General features: G+C 40.7%; 1 pseudogene; it reads right to left on the bottom strand.

The window, feature by feature from the left end:
- Window positions 1-1493: 1493 nt before the first annotated feature.
- On the bottom strand, window positions 1494-2875 carry LOC112937353 (uncharacterized; annotated as a pseudogene).
- Window positions 2876-6575: the final 3700 nt, after the last annotated feature.

Raw genomic sequence — 6575 nt, 5'->3', positions numbered from 1 at the left:
CGATCCGGTTCAAGGGATGGATCAATCTCACGGTACATATTGGGGACGTATTCATGACTACTTTCATCAGAACAAGGAATTCGAATCAGATCGCTCCCAAAGTTCACTTGTACATTGTTGGTCCACTATACAAGAACATGTCAATAAGTATTGTGGTTTCTTAAGTCAGATTCAGAATCGAAATCAGAGTGGTGTCAATCATGAGGACATGATAATATATTGCTTGTGTTGCTTATTTTCCAATCGTCTCCTTTATGTTTCTGACTTCAGTTCATTTATTTGCAGCATGTGCAAGCAAGCCTGATGTACAAGAAGAAAGAGGAAAAGAAGTTTCAGTTCATGCATTGCTACAACGTTTTAAAGAATCTGCCAAAGTGGAATGATAAGCGGAATCAGCTGGCAGCTAGTAAAACTTCAAGCAAGAAGCAGAAGAAGACCGCCAATGATTCTCCTGCGATATCTACTCCTGCATGTAATGTTGATGAGAATTGGGCTGCTGATCCTGAGAATACAGTAGGTGAGGGAAGACCCATGGGGAGGAAGAAGGCGAAACAACAGATGTGCGAACGCTCGGATCTATCACGGAAAGAGTCCTTAGACTATCTATGGGATAAGAAGAAAGAGGCCGATGCGGAGGAGCGAAAGTTTGAGGAGAGGTACCAAATCGCTTTTGCACTTGAGCAAAAGCGGATTGATTTGGAGAGAGACAAGTTCGAGTTCAAGAGAATGATAAAAGAAGATAAGCTTTTGAGGACTGATACTAGTGCAATGAGCATCGAGGAGCAGGAGTACTATAAAAATGTGAAGAATCAAATTCTAAGTCATCGTTCAGCTCAAGCATAAATTAGTCTTATTACTCATCAATTAGCATTCAAAATTTGTTAGATCTTTAGCTATAGAGCCTACTTAATGGACTAGTAAATTGTACTATCTTGTTTTGGTACTGTTTTATGTAGCCGGAGCATTTGCTACTACTACAAAATTGCTGGAAATTGTTTTTTTGTTGAAAATTGCTGGAAATTGTTGTTGATGGAATTGCTTCTTCATCTCAAATGGCCCTGTTACTGATAGTGTGCATTTTCAGTTCATGTTGTCCACTAGTGCTGAAATAACCCGGTTGTTACAGAGCCATTCAGGCATCAATTTTACAAGGGTTGAAATAAGTTTCAGTCCATTAAAGTAACTGTCAGAACTAGTAGCAATGTTCGATGATGATTGGCATGTAAAACCTTCAGTTCATGGACTTGCATATGTAGCAAAAATGCCAGAATTTATCATCGGCTTGCATATGTAGCAGTGCATATTCTGATGTACACCCTTGTGGTGTATATCCTGTATATATATCCAGTCCTGAAAAAGGATATGCACTGCTGTCCTTTTCAGTCTATTGTACTGTATCGAATTCAACAATAAATCACATTGTCAATAAATAATTACTATAAGCTCAATATGTACTAATTTAAAAACAAGCTGTGAATCTCCAATTATTACAATCTATGACATTATCTATAAGAATATATAATGTAAAATTAATATCGGTCTGCATGATGATTCCACAAATGTTCGATGAGGTCTTCCCTTAGTTGGTTGTGAACTTCCTTGTCTTGAATTTTTTCGTACTGACTAATAAAATCATTAAAGTTGGTCGTACGTTCATGGGAACCACCCACCTGTTCTCCCATCTCATCATAAACTAAATCAAAATCACCATCGCGCTCGTCCTCCACAATCATGTTATTCATGATTATACAAGCTCTCATTATCTGATTCAGAGTAAGTGCTTTCCAAAAACGAGCTGGTCCACGGACTATAGAAAAGCGAGCTTGAAGCACTCCAAATGCTTGTTCAACATCCTTCCTAGCAGCTTCTTGTGCTTTGCTAAAATATTTTCTCTTATTTCCTTGTGGCAGCTTAATGCTCTTCACAAGTGTTGCCCATGAAGGATAAATACCATCTGCAAGATAGTACCCCATAGTGTAGTCGTGCCCGTTAATACTATAATTAACTTTAGGAGCCTTCCCTTCAGCTAGCTTTGCAAACAGCGGTGAGCGTTGAAGGACATTAATATCATTGTGAGATCCAGGTGAACCGAAGAACGCATGCCAAAACCGTCGGTCACGTGAGGCAACAGCTTCTAAAACTATAGTAGGAACTCCCTCTTTCCCTTTATACTGGCCTTGCCATGCAGTCGGGCAGTTCTTCCACTGCCAATGAATACAATCTAAAGAACCCAACATTCCTGGGAACCCTCTTTCTTCCCCCTGAGCAAGTAATCTAGCTATGTCGTTCTCGTTTGGTGTTCTCAAATACTCCTCTCCCAAAAACTTCATCAATAGCCACCACAAACCTGTTAAAACTCTCAATAACGGTACTACCTCCAATACGAACATACTCATCAACTGCATCTGCCGCTATTCCATAACTTAACATACGTGACACTGCTATTACCTTTTGCAAACATGACAGTCCAAGCACAAAATATTCATCATGTGCTTCTATAGCATTCATTATGCGTAAAAACAGAGGTCGTCTCATTCTAAACCTGCATAGTAATTAACGATATTAATTATCTTTAATATCAATTTTGCAAACAAATATTGTCAAAACAAAGCACTGCTAAAAACCTGCGTCTAAACTGAACATCGAGGTACGTAGGTTCTTCAGAAAAATAATCATTATATAATCTCCGATGTCCAGCCAATCTTTCCCGATTAATTACTGCATGACCTATAACAGATCCACCACGCTTTGGAACTTCATCATCGTCGAACTCATCGTACACTATATCAACCGCCGAAGAAATAAATTCTTCGTAGCCATCCAATAAAGACTCCTCATCCAATAGCATTTGGAGGAGGGTACTTCGACGACTCATCTTCTCTTTTTTATTGCCACAGGGTTGGAGCGTTTACCACAGGGATGAAGTGCAATGGAGAGAACCGATGGCAGGAATACAACAATAATCAATCTATAAAATTAATTATTAGATCAAACTTAATATTTTCCAACAATAGATATCCACATAACCAAATAGAGACAGATATTGACTAGGGCACAAGAGATCAATAGGATTTGCTAGGGATTACCTCCTTGATGACACGAATAGCTATGGCATATCCTTGGTATTCCGTTTTTGTAGAAACCGCAGCACTCAGGACACTGGTTGGCTGGTGATGATGCGATTTACTCAGATGGCGGCGCTGGTGTGGGAGGGAGAAGGTGCTGGGAGGGAGAAGTCTCGGCGCTGGTGCGAGGAGGGAGACGATTGATCGGTACCGAACTAGGCCCACCTTGCTTATGTGGCAAACTAACAAATGATAGGGAATTAATTTTTGGGCCTCTCTTGGAGGAGGGGGTGATTGTTGGGCCTAATTCTTATTTTGGAATTCCTAATTCAGATTTTTTGGGAATCAAATATTGAGTGACTGTTGGGCATGCTCTTAGGAAAGCATATTTATATCTATAGTGCTTATGCATAATTGAATGCTAGCAAAAACTACACTACTTAAAGATGCTGTATATGTCAAAATCTCGGCACAGTAGCTAGCTGCTGAAGCAATTCAAGGACATTTGTATTGCCGTACTTATCCGTATTTTTTTTTTTTGGAAACCTACTTATCCGTAATTGAATACTAGCAAAAACAACACTACTCAAAAGCTTTAATTGCATATGTCAAAATCTCAGAACAAAATGACATATAAGGAAATTCAGTAACTGTTTTTTTCCGTCAAAATACATTGAAATTTGATCAAATGTGCAGATTTGAAGTTTTAGTTTGTTGGGTGCCACAGTGAGAGTCTTGAGGTCGTCGATCGTGCCAAAACATATCTGAAATAGGCGCCTTGTCTTTCTATCTGTCTTAACTCAAGTTAATGAGTAATTTGTAGTCTATAAAGAGTTATTTGTAAAACATCTCGATGGGGCCATGGCCCAGTTTGATTAGTCTCCACAGTCTGGACTGAACGAACGAGGATCCTATTAGTTAAACAATTTCAGATGCAACTCTCATGACGGTTTTACTCATTTTCCCGATGCCTTCCATTTCTTCAGTAGAGATTAGGAGAACACCATCGATCATTCGGTCATCTCATCATCCTATCCTATATTGCACCCAAAAGAACTTTAGGTAAATTTTCCTTAGTCTAAGAATTTCGAACTTGGCTACCAGTTAAGCGGTGAGCTATGTATGCTTTGCAAGGTAAAGGTCCATCAGTTCACATATATATATATCTATGCTCACCCATCGTCTATTTGTCTCTAATTAATATGTTGAATGTGCTTGGAATGTTCATTGAGTACAAAATGGGTATAACTCTGAGGCCCTAGGCCCTGTTTAGATCCCACCATAACATTTTTCACCATGTCACATGGAACGTTTGAATAACTGCATGAAGTATTAAATATAGGCTAAAAATAACTAATTTCATAGATTGCAACTAATTTGCGTAACGAATCTTTTAAGCCTAATTGCTCCATGATTTGACAATGTGGTGCTACAGTAAACTTTTACTAATGATGGATTAATTAGGCTTAATAAATTTGTCTCGCTATTTATTGACGGATTCTGTAATTAATTTGGTACCAATGTTCCAAAGTAATCTAACCATAGGACAATCAAAGAACAGGTGTTGAATTGTTTCCTCTCTATCACAAAATTGACAATTCGTACCCCCTTTCCTCCAACAAACAGCCAAATAAAAACTTTGATCTTCAATGTTTTTTTTTCTGTGGAAAGTTTACTTGTTCCATTTTCATAGCACTATAAAAGGACTTCACAGTGAATCTGCCTTCTTTTGTCAAGTTCCACCAAATCTTATCCCTATCATTTTCATTCAGCTGCAGATCACCCATCTATTTTTAATTTTGTTCCAGTCTCTGAGTTTCTCACAATACAAACATCTCCTGAACTTTACGGAATCAATCCCCTTCTGTTTCAAAGTTGCAATAGTTACCTTCTTTGTCACTGCCACATTATATAACTCAGGAAATCGGTCATTCAGGGGTCTACCCCCAACCATCTTCCCAGAATAAAGTGTTCCTACCATCACCTACAATTTTATTACAAAATTTGTAAAAGCTCTCTTTCACCTCCAAGATTTCTTGCCAGAAGTGTGAGTTGCCAAATTTATCCTCATATCTGAATTAGGCGCCTTGTCTTTCTATCTGTCTTATATAAAGTTAATGAGTAATTTGTAGTCGACAGGAAGTTATTCGTAAAACATCTCCATGGGGTCGTGCATGGCCCAGTTTAATTAGTCTCCACAGTCAGGACGCGGCGATCGAGGATCCTCTTAGTCGAACAATTTCAGATGCAACTCTGATGATTGTTTTACTAGTCTTCCCGATGCCTTTCACTTCTATTGTAGAGATTAGGAGAATACCATAGATCATTCGGTCATCTCAACAAGCTATCCTATATTGCACCCAAAAGAACTTTAGGTAAATTTTGCTAGTCTAATAATTGTGAACTTGCATTTGGCCATTGGCTACCGGTTAATTACGCGGTGAACTATGCTTTGCAAGGGAAAGGTCTATCAGTTCACATATATATATCTATGCTCACCCTTCATTGCTAATATGTTGAATGTGCGTCGAATGTTCATTGAATACAAAATCACTTGATATCAGGATTCAGAAATGCGTGTACTTCTTTTGTACATGGTGTACAAGTGGCGGACCTAGGATTTGAACCCAGGGTAGGCCTAGCGAAAAAAATCTAAATGCAATACATCATGATTCGATATAAAACCTAGTAAATGATACAAGTATATAACTCTAAATGGTTCAATACAAGTGGATAATAACAAAAAAGTTTAAAACTTACCTAAATGACAATGTAAATTGCCCCTTCATCAACAAGATCTGTAGGTGGAGGTGGTTCTTGTTCTTCACATGCCCCTTCATCAACTAGAATTGGAGCATCATCTACAGCAGGAACAGATGACCCTTCATCCACAGGTGGGATTGGTAGATCACAAGATGCAACTTTTTTTCTTCATGCTTCTGAAAAAGAAATACAATGCTTGACTTCTTCATTCCTCAATCTCCTGACAACCATCACACCATGCAAAAATGTCATATGAGGTTCATTGTGGCGCACAATTTTGTGGTAATCTATACAAATTACTATATCTCCAATTGGGGAATCATGGATATAAAGAACTTATTGACGGAGGTAGTACTACCTGCTGACTATTGGAAGGGGGAGAGCAGAGGGACTGAGGGAGAGGAGAGCCGGACAGCCGGAGAAGCAGTGGCGCAATGCTCACCGGAGGGGGAGGGCCGCCAGATGCGGGATGCCGGCCGGGCGGCGGCCGCCGGCCGCCGGGGCGGGACGCGCGCGCCGACGCGCGTCGGGGAGGCCGGAGGCGGTGCAACCGCAACGGCGTGAGTCGGGACTCGGGAAGGCGGGCAGGCCGGCCGCTGGTGTGAGGGGAAGAGAGCCGTGGCGGCGCTGTCGGGACTCGGGAAGGGGGCAGGCCTGCCACCGGCACGAGGGGCAGAGCGCCGTCGCGCCGTCGCGGCCTCACGGGATGCGGGAGCGGTGGCGGCTGCATCGGGCGTCGGAGCGACG

This window comes from Oryza sativa, chromosome 12 (assembly GCF_034140825.1).
Source record: "Oryza sativa Japonica Group chromosome 12, ASM3414082v1".
Taxonomy (NCBI): domain Eukaryota; kingdom Viridiplantae; phylum Streptophyta; class Magnoliopsida; order Poales; family Poaceae; genus Oryza; species Oryza sativa.
The sequence above is the reverse complement of the archived record's forward strand: the minus strand, read 5'-3'. Positions and strand labels throughout refer to the sequence as shown.